The sequence below is a fragment of the Mytilus trossulus genome, chromosome 6 (assembly GCF_036588685.1).
Source record: "Mytilus trossulus isolate FHL-02 chromosome 6, PNRI_Mtr1.1.1.hap1, whole genome shotgun sequence".
Lineage (NCBI taxonomy): Eukaryota > Metazoa > Mollusca > Bivalvia > Mytilida > Mytilidae > Mytilus > Mytilus trossulus.
In genome coordinates, this window is record NC_086378.1 from 38,110,106 (window position 1) to 38,121,672 (window position 11,567).

Sequence of the window (11,567 nt, forward strand, 5' to 3'; positions counted from 1 at the left end):
TTTTATTTGTGAGTTACTCATGATGAGTTACAGATCAAGTTTAAGTTTCGTTCCACTCGCTTAATTTTAGCTGTAATTACGGGCTATGGACTTTGATAAATTGTTGAAAATCAGTTAGAATCATATTCAAAACAGTGTGGTCTTGGCCATTGATTGACGACCTAAATTATCCCATTGACTGGGACAGATTAGGTGAACGTTTGTCTGTAACGACCATTGCTCACTTCTTACTTATTATAGAATTTAAACTGTGGGGTCACCAAAGGTTCTTAACGCCTTTAATAATAAAATAATTCGAAAAATTATTCAGGAATAACCTTTATGTTTTGATTTATGTTATTGATATAAATCAACACATCGTATTATTCCGGATTCGTTTTTCGAATTGCTTTATTTAGGTGTTGAGAACCTTTGGTGACCCCACAGATTCAGTCTTTAAAAAGTACATAGAGAGCAGTGATTGTTACCGACAAACGTTCACCTAATCTGTCCCAGTCAATGGGATAATTGAGGTCGCCAATCAATGGCCAGGACCACACTGTTTTGAATATGATTCTATACAACCTTTCTTTCTATACCCCTCCAGATTTTCAGCTGATTTTTGATATGTGAGACTATCAATGGTTATTAAAGAAGGCGAGACATTTCAGCGTGTGCACTCTTGTTAGAATTATGTTAATTTCTTGGGCACCTTTAAGCAAGTACCATCATGATGATAACAAAAGGTCAATCTTTAAAAATGGGTCACTTATATGTTGTGCTTTGTTTTCAAGATACCATCATTATTTTTCTATATATAGTGCAATGGTCGTATGATTAAAACGTCGATGACACAAAAAAACGTCAACCACGGACAGAACCTGGTAAATAAAAAAGTGTATGCTCTATTGCCTTTATTCTGAATGCCTGTTTTCATTTTAGAAAACAGTACACAGATGCATTTGTTCAATTTAGTGCTTTATAAGAACGTTTCTTAGTACTGTCACGTATCATAGATTTCAAAGTATAGTTCATAATTATAGACTGGTTTGTCTGAGATATACAAGTATTTACTCTGAACAATCAACTGAAAGGAGGTTTAAAAATTTACATTAAACGTAGAAAAATGGGTACATTTTATTCAGATATAAAAAAAAAAAAAGTATTAAGAATCAGATATTAGAGGACTGCATCGTACCTGGCTAGCGAAGATGCATGAAAGAATACATAAACCCGTTTTAATTCCTTAATCCACACCAGATATTGCTACCATTGAGTATAACAAAAAAATGACGTTTAATTGGAACAAGCACTATATATATCTATTTTTTCTGCTTTTCATTAATTCGAGGGGCACACGAATAAAACGGAACTCTTTTCTTTGCTTGACTTAAAGAAGAAATAAAATTAAGAATTGAATTGGAGAATGTGTCAAAGAGACAACAACCCGACCATAGAATAGACAACATCAGAAGATCACCAATAGGTCTTCAATGCAGCGAGAAATTCCCTCACCCGGAGGCGTCCTTCAGCTGGTCCCTAAACAAATGTATATACTAGTACAGTGATAATGAACGCCATACTAAACTCCAAATTATACACAAGAAACTTAATTAAAAATAATGCAAAACTAACAAAGGCCAGAGGCTCCTGACTTGGAACAGGCGCAAAAATGTGGCGGGGTTTAACATTCTTATGAGATCTCAACCCTCCCCCTATACCTCTAGCCAATGTGGAAAAGTATTTAAAACGCAAAACAATATACGCACATTAAATTTCATTTCAAGAGATGTCCGAGTCTGATGTCAGAAGATGTAACAAAAGAAAAATAAACAAAATGACAAGTATACATAAATAACAACAGAATACTAGCAGTTGACCTTCATGCCATCTCCAGACCTCAATTAAACTGATTGAAAGATTATGTCTTCATCATATGAATACAAAAGTCCTTAGACTATTTAGACATAAGAGTACTATAAATTATAAGAGTCATCAGTGGTGCAGTTGGAACGTCAAATTAAATGCTTGAATCAATAACAGCCAGGGATACTAGCATTCCATTTGTAAAGCACAACGATGCGCTTTCGTTGTCATCCAACAGGCACAATACCGATTAAAATAAAACGAGCATAGACATATACGCAATCGATGAACATCAGCAGGCATTTTGAACTAAAGTTAAACTAAAAGAAAGAAAATGCTTTTGAAGAGGGAATGAACAACAAGATAGTATGCCGGCCATTTTGCCTCTCGTTAGACAAACATAATTTAACCCTACTTAAGGTCACAAGAAGATTGTTAAACGACATTTGTTGTATGTATAACAGCTTTATTTATAACATAACATAACCGGCATTGCGTTTAGATGAAACTGTTCTTGAGACATTTGCGATTCTGTTTACGACCAAAGTACAGCTATAGTTTGTCAGTGACTTTCCAAATTCATATTACTTATCATAAATAACGTTATAGACATAAACCATCACATTTTTATTAAATTTTAATAAATAATCTAAATGAATTAGGTCAGAATATATGAAATTACACAATTTTATACCGATCTTCTCACCCTGCCAAGTCATAAGATAACAGGTTCATGTGTATTTCTAATAATCTAGACAGTCTAAGAGGATGATGAGTGGTGGTATAAGCTGTCAAGTTAAGCTCTTGACGGAGACCAGCTACTCTTCTGTTGTGTCAATTTATCGTTCATATGATTATAAACCCGGACAATGTCGGCATGAAAAGGGATATATAACCGCTCATATTATGCAACCGAAAATCCGATTAGCTTTCCCTTTTATTATCAATGTTGTATACAGGTTTATACAATCTGGGAAAATCTGGGGGAATCTGTCAACTGTCATTGGTCCCAATATTCCTTTTCGTAATTAAACATTCAGAGAAGACGTTGGATTCATTTGGTGTTTATTTCTTTGGTAATCGTAAAAAATAGCCGATTAAAATGACGTTTGTTTAAAGGTGTAAAGATAGTGGGATTTTTGCACATTAATTTTCAATAAGTGTTTAATATAACACACCAAGCTGTCTTATACTTAGTCGAAAGACTAATTACATATTATGAATGGGATTAGTCAATGTTCCACACACGGTTTCTAGGTAGATACGTGGTTTAGAAGATTTAAGTTCAGATTTGACACAGACCTTCCAGCTAACACAACAGATCATGTCAACAGCTGTAACGTTGATTTCCAAGTTTATCACACCACATAAGCTTAAATCCAATATAGGTGCTCGAGGTTCTTGAAGCTAAGTCACAAGACAATCGGGACAATTAAATGACTACAACTGACAGGGTTTCGTTATTCTCAAAATAAAACAACTTTGGAGCGTAAAATGCCATGCAAGTTATACTATTTGCAATTAATTTGGAAGATGCAGTTTTACATCAGTTTTAAAAAAATATCTTTGTCAAACCATGGTCTTACCATGCAAGTATTATACTATAAAACATTGACCTATAATGGTTTTACTTTTTTTTAAACTTTGATAGAGAGTTGTCTCCTTGACACTCATATCATACCATCTTATATATCTTTATTCTTATATGTATATGTATAATCCCAGATTCGTCAGTTGTTATAGAAGTGTATTTGTAGTCAAGAACATGTATCCGTTTGTTCACAACTTGCTTCTGTATAAAAATAAAGAAATGTAATATTATCGCTTAAAGCTTCCGTGTCGATTTATATCGTAAAGGACAACTGATACGGAAACTGACCAGACCATGGAAGTATTATTTGGACTGTTATCACAAAAAAAAAGCTTCTTATAAAATTACATTAAAAAGTGTGATATTAAGGGAATCTCACTTGTCAGCCTTGTACGGCAAACTAGGCTATCCCCTTTAACTAAAGAATTTTTATTTATTTAGATTTAGGAAGATTTGTATATTTGTTCATATGCACCCTCAGATGCACCATGGTCAACGTTGTTTTACTTATATCGATATGGAATCTTTATGTTTGGGTGTGTGTGCGTGTGTAAGGGCATAAGGGTGTTCTCTTTATATTTAATTCATTGATAGACATCATAATAAAGAACGATTTCAATACCTTAATCCTTGAAACTATTGAAATTAAATTCCACATGACATGATCTACAGTCAGATTAATCGGTCAATCAAAGATTAATGCTATCAAAGCGTTTCATCGGACAGCATACAATGTTAACAATAAAGATAAAACCCGTTTAAACGCTTTGATCTTGTTTTCTAAATGATAATAAGTTGCATCATTTTTCATTTATATTATTGCCAACAGGTTAAGGGCTCTTCATGTCCTTATGCAACGAAATTTAAATTCATTCATCAATTATCCTTAGGACTTTTAAATACATCAATGTATTTTTCAGTATACGCCAGGGTTGTCAAATGTCGGCGCTTTTATGTCGACGAAGGTAGATCTGAACTTTTGGCAGATCGATAAACATGATCAGTAAAACGTTGCTTTATATAAACTATTTGTGTATACTGACAGCAAATCAAAAAAAGATTATTTGATAGCTCTTTAAACCAGTAAATAACTGCTAAATAAATACAAATATTTGTCAGCTAAGTAGACAAAAGATGATAAATAAAGACAGGACACTATTAAGAAAATATTTCCGATACCATTCTTTGTCATACTGCCGCTAAATATATCTAAAATACTAAAGTAAACACAGATAGGTTATGTCTGGCGATAAGGGTGATATTGATACGTGTCATCACTAATGGCCATGCTTCTGTTAATTGCCCCTGCCGGATAACTAGATAGAGTCCAGCAAGACTGGAAAAATCAGTTTAAAAAATCTAAAGATAATAAAAATTAAAACAGCATTACATAAGGATATTTTTTTTCAAACCTTTCAGAAAGCAGACTAGATAAACACTTATGAGGTTGCTAATTTCTGTCTATTTGTAAACCGCAACTCAACAGTTAAACCTTGTTCCGATCTTGCATTAGTCTTTTCAATGAAGTTTATTATTTGTTTATTCGAATTCAGTGACGTCCTAAACATCCATGACATATTTGCTACTGGACGTTAAGCATCCAACAATTATCCATCGAATGGCAGTGTTTCTGACTAATGTAACTTTTCAAAACACATTTTAGAGGAGGATCACAGTTGAACTCCTTTCTGTTCGTGAAAAACTCTGAGTGCCGATTAAACTCGTGTTCCGTCGGTTTTTTTTAGTTTCTTTTGTACCAAATCTGTATTGCAGGCGTTTTTATCGTCTTTTTATAATTATATACCTAATATAAAATGGTATATCATATAATACAGACTTCATAACCCCTCCTATTCTTTCTTCCGATACAGCAGACGAACAACCAAACGCGAAGATGCACTCAAAGGCAGGGTCCGTCGGCTCTATTTAGTTATTACTTATTAGTTATGAGTATCTGAAAATTTGATCTCATCTTGGTTACAGGCATAAATTGGGTCTACATATAATTATCCACTTTTATATACAAAAGTATAAGACAGGAAAATATATATTGATGATACACTGTTCCAAGTATAACATAAGGGTACAATTGATTTTTGGACATTCCAAATACCCTCAACCCCCTAAAAAGTTTGCAAATTAATCTAGAGGCTACACGGAGACGTGTAGTTATCAGTTTAATCATGGAAGTATTATATTGACAGGAACTCCAACGAAAAATTAGCACATTCGGATCCCACTGATTTCTTTAAGAAAATAAAAGCTTCCGACTCAGTTTGTCAAGTACGTGATAACTCCTTTGTGGGGTATCTGCGATGCCGCTGTCGCCTGTTTAGTTTACAGAAACTGATCTTATCACGTGATCTGTTATCGAAGGGCTTGTCTACCTACCAATGTAAATAAACACGGAAACTCCTGTGGCTTTTTTTCGAATCGCTACATGGACAACGACACCTGTTTCTGTTCAATAAATAAAAACTACAGCTGAAACAATCTAAAAAATCGGTCCACATTTAACAGAATGACAAAAGAAAATTAACTATATTTGGAAAGAAGTTGAGATTATTTTTGGTTTTGTTAGATATTTTTTTATCAATATAACTAGAAAATCGGAAAATATCGTGTTATAAAAACTAAATGAGTCTGTAGTAGAGTGTAAGCAGAAAATAATGTGATGCGCGTGAAGTGTGCCAGATGGCGCCAGATAACTTAAATTTCAAGTAAAAGATCGTAAACTCTTATCGAGTGTAGCGCAAAAATATATGGTTTTCTCTATCGTAAAATATCGTAAAATGATATTAACTTACTTATCAAGTATATTTTAAAGACTAAAAGATGTTAATAATTACACACATGTGATGTCCTCTATATAGCAATATCAGGTTACGAGTCAATCAGATTCATTTTTACACCTTTTATGATAACTCGTTGTAAACAAATCTTAACATTCAACCTAGTCCGAGAATATTCTGATGTTTGACAGATCCATTTTTACTGATGGCTTTAAATATTTCTGAATGCATTTAAAGAACGATCACTTTAATTCGGTCTGAGTAGTTATTTTTTTTTATCATGGAAATCACATTTGAATTTATTGGTGTGTTTTTAAAAAAGCTAAACAGTTCCGAAATATCAATAATTATTACTGATAACTTTTCCGTTTATTTTACACGAAAATTTTATGATTTTCAAGCTTAAGATATACAGTTACGGGTGATTAGCCTACGACCCTCTTATGAATAAAATATACTACTATTTTAAAGATTGATTGTTACATTTGTACTTATACTTAAATGTGTATTGCTTCTGAGTATTTTTACTCCTCAGGTTTTTTCTATATTTTTTTTCTATGTGTTGAAAACAGTTGCGAGAATTTCGTTTCATTTCTTTTTTATTTGTTTTTAAGCAGCAAAACCCGTAAATATTGATATTCACACTGTCAGTAAAGGTCATTTCCTTGAAAATTAAGTACACATCCGTTTATTTCGGTATGTTCCGTAATTACGATCTTTCACGAGGTTCAAAAAATTTGATAGGATCCCATGCATCCATAAGACAGGTCGAGTTAATTAACAGATACTTAAAGATTTTGCGGCATCGCACTATAAACGTTTGAAGTCTGCTTGTTGGAGTTCCTGTCAATATAATACTTCCATGGTTTAATGATTATCTACCTTTTCTTAAAAAGTGTCCGCTTTAGTAGTTTGACCATTTTGAAAAACACCCAGAGGGTCCCACGCGACTAGTTTTGTGATAAGATTATGAGATAACAGCTTTATTATCATTTAACTTTATATCTTCCTTAATTAAAACTGGTTTAATTTTCTTTTCAGGAAGAAAATATATATTTTAGGTTGAGATAAAATAGTTTGTTTTTTACCGTTGTTGAAACGTGCGTTCTCTGCTTTATCAGGAAAATCTACGACTAGAAAAGTTGTTTTTCGTAAATTGTTTTGTTATAAATTAAGCTGTTATATTTTTCATTAGATTTTCCCTTTTTACATGTCGGTGCCTTTTATAGTCGTCTATACGGTACGGGGTTTTCCTATTTTCCAAGGCCGTATATACGATTGCCTATGCCCTTTATTTGCTTACATCCACTTCATTTGAACTATGTTGGATAGTTAGGCAATCATACCACATCTCCTTATTTTCATTTCAAAAATAACCCCAAGGATTGATGTTTATAAATAATCTGGGAAGTAAGTCATAACAATTAAGAAGGAAGCTGTGATTGAAAGTGTTGAAAATCTCAGGTAAAATAATCCTATAAGCACCAATAACAAACAGGGATATAACATGATTATCCTAGGTGTGGTAGATTTCCTACTATTATTGAATATGATATAACAATATTGATCCCTGTGTTGCATCAGAGCCAATATTTCACACGTGTAATACTAGTATAGACATTTCCGACAACTGACATAATGACATTGATGCTATTATCCTCGAGCTCGTATTCTCGGTGGATAGGTTGAGGTGTGTTATACTATTATCTTAATAATACAAAATTATAAAATTATAAAATCTTTTATATTCAAAGTATGTATATTAGTTTCGGTTGTACTTTCATCTACTAGCCTAACCAGTGTATACCTTTTAACTGTAGTACCTTGACCTATAATGGTTTACTTTTATAAATTGTGACTTGGATGCAGAGTTGTCTCATTGGCACTCATACCACATCTTCTTATATCTATATATGTTATCCAATTGTATTTTTTGTCTATCTGATGAGTTAAGCCTTTTTCAACTGATTTTTATAGTTCGTTCTTTACCACTGTCACAGGTTAGGGGGAGGGTTGGGATCCCGCTAACATGTTTAACCCCGCCACATTATGTATGTATGTGCCTGTCCCAAGTCATGAGCCTGTAATTCAGTGGTTGTCGATTGTTTATGTGTTACATATTTGTTTTTCGTTCATTTTTTTCACAAATTAAATAAGGCCGTTAGTTTTCTCGGTTGAATTGTTTTACATTGTCTTATCGGGGCCTTTTATAGCTGTCTATGCGGTATGGGCTTTGCTCATTGTTGAAGGCCGTACGGTGACCTATAGTTGTTAATGTTTGTGTCATTTTGGTCGTTTGTGGTTAGTTGTCTCAATGGCAATCATACCACATCTACTTTTTTATATTATATTTTCATTTACACAGCAGGGGCGAATAAAAATGAAAATAAAGTCATGCAAATGTGATCGGTGCCACTCGCATCTTGTAATAAAATAAAATTTTAATATCATTATGAAACTTTCGAACAGCTCGATAATTAACATGCCACCGCTAAGTGGAAATCCTACGTGGCGCTGCACCACGTGCACCGTGAAAATCAATCATCTACAATCAACGATTGTGAAAATAAATTAATTATCAAATTTATGACAATTTGAAACGGATGTCATAAATCTAAAGAGTCAACAGGGGCTATTTGTTAATTTAATTAACTTCTCAATACCACCATAGTTATTAAATGATTTATTGCGTGTTAAGTGATGGAAACAATTGTACGGCTGTCCAGGAATCTCCCAAGGGGGCGGAGACGTTTCTGTCATACACTACAGGATTTGCGTTATTTCAAAATTAAGTGGCAAAAATCGATCTTGTCATTTTTTATATGCCTAAAGGACAACGCTGTCGCGCGCACTGGTTTTACAACATTATCAGTATTTACTCTGTGACGTGAAGCAAAACATTAGAATTTTTTTTTTTTTTTTTTTTTAATTCTTCAGAAAAAATTAATTATATAGTGATTCATTCATCAACACTGAAACAAACAGCAAGAACAGATGAGGCAAACAACTTCTTTTTGATGATCTTTGATAACTGTTTCCACCATCATTGTGATCAAAATATGTTTTTTCAGTTAAAAAGAATTATCGTATTTCAAATAAATAGCTTTCCAAGTTCGTTGGAGTGAATGCAGACTATGAAGTAATTTTCAAATTGCCTGCAGCACCAGTTCACACGCTAACCTGACTCGCCTGCTTCATTGACCATCATTTTATGTTAAAAATGTCTAAGATAAAGATCTACAAGTATATTAAACCTAGACACACAACAGTATATCTAACAAAATATAATGTTCCTGGTTGGTATAACAAAAACTAAACATTTGTAAAGATAATGACAATGAGGTCAAGGTCAGAAAACGCTGTAAAGCAGACATATACCCCTTACAATTATCCCATACACCAAATATACCTTACCTTTGGTTATTTGTTTTTGAAAAACAGACAAAAATACAAAAACTTAACCTTCACCCATATACAATGAAAATGAGGTCAAGGTCAGATTAAAACTACCAGTTCACCGCCATAACTTTCCTATTGCTATTTGTATTTTAAATCTTTAACAAGTCAGTCGATGTGAGCATGTTCAGGTGAGCATTTAAAAGGACAAAAATTAGAATCAGTTTAAAATGGGAACTAAAAACCAATGGGAACTTAAAACCAAGGGAAATAACTCCTATAATAATGTTGAAATGGTTTTAGTCATATAGGTATTTTTGTAGATCATTTGTTCTGGTAACATTTTCTGTATATCTATGATTTAGATAACAGAAACTGACATCATTATTTAAAGGCAATAGTTCATACAAGGCTTTAATTTAAAATAACTGTTTCAGTCACATTAGAACTTAAATAGATCTTGCATCAGCCATCATTTTTATCTGTTTACAGTTACTGTCTATCTATTATAGTTTCAACATATAAGGCAAAACAAAGAAATTTGTAAAAACAAATGATTTTTGAAGGACAATAACTCCTACTAGAAGGAGTTCATCTGATACTCTTGGTGCTAACAGGAAGTGGATAAATCTTCACAATCTGAGCATTTTTTACCCATTATATTTTCTCTGTATCTAATGGTTTTTGATATTTAAGAAAAAAAATGCATTTTACTCTTAATATGTTCTATTTTGTTCTATTTGTAGCCATGGTGGCCATATTGATTGCTTGACAGAAAAAAAATAAAAATGTTTATACATTTTTGTACTACTTTTTCAAGATTATGAAGAAGATTGCTTGAAATTGATCACATAGTTTCATAGCAGGAGATGTTTGAAATAGTTTTTAATGGATACCCAGTAAGGCAAGGCCTTAAATAGCCTAGGAGAGTTAAAATGTGTATTGTGACAGCCCATGTCTATAAATTGTCCAGGTTATATATTCCTGTAATGTATCCCAATCTCTTATATGCATAAAAAGACTATTGTTTACATCTAAATACACATTTGTCTGGTTCAACCCTCAATTTTATATATTTCTAGTGGTTCTAGGAATTTCTTACCATAATTGATTACAAATGAGCTCCTGCGATACTAACATACTCTTGTGAAAAAGGTGAATCCAGTGGAGCAAAAATACTGATAAATCATGCATCAAATATTTCATGGAATTTCAAATTCTCAAGTTTGGCTGTTGTCTGCAGGATGAAGATGCAAAATAAATGATCTACCAGTGTACTTACAACTTGGTTATCCATGATTTATTTTAATTAAATTTTTTAGTTCATAACAACACTTCTGGATTTCAAATGGTTTTTTCATGAATTTTATGAAAACAAATATTTCAAAATCTTGTTCTGGATACTGAACTTTGGTCATACATAACCAAGCTTTCTGTCCAAATTTCATCTAATTCCATGTAGATTTGAGAAGTAATTGATGCCCAATTTTTTTTTAACCATAGACTGAACTTAAATGTTTACAGCCCTGATGACAGAACTAAGAACTAGCTATATGTCTTGCTTTTCAAGAAATAAATTTCACTGGCTCGACAAAAATAACTGTAAATACCTTCACAAAAAGAAAACACTTAAGAATATAATTTTAATTGTGTTTAATTATCATAACATGTTGACACAATATAAGTTACATAGAAAACTTCAAAATTTTGTTGTTCTGTGAAAGCTTAAATTCTATTTATTGTGTAACAAAAACCTAAGCATACATTTCTAGAATTGTGACTTATTGTGTGTATAAAGTTTTGGTTCAATTAGTATTTGATAAAAAACAAAAAATGTGTACATAGTATATACAGATACTGGCACTATCATTTTTTATGTTCAGTGGACAGTAAAATTGGGGTCAAAACTCTAATTTGGCATTACATATCATAAGGAACATATG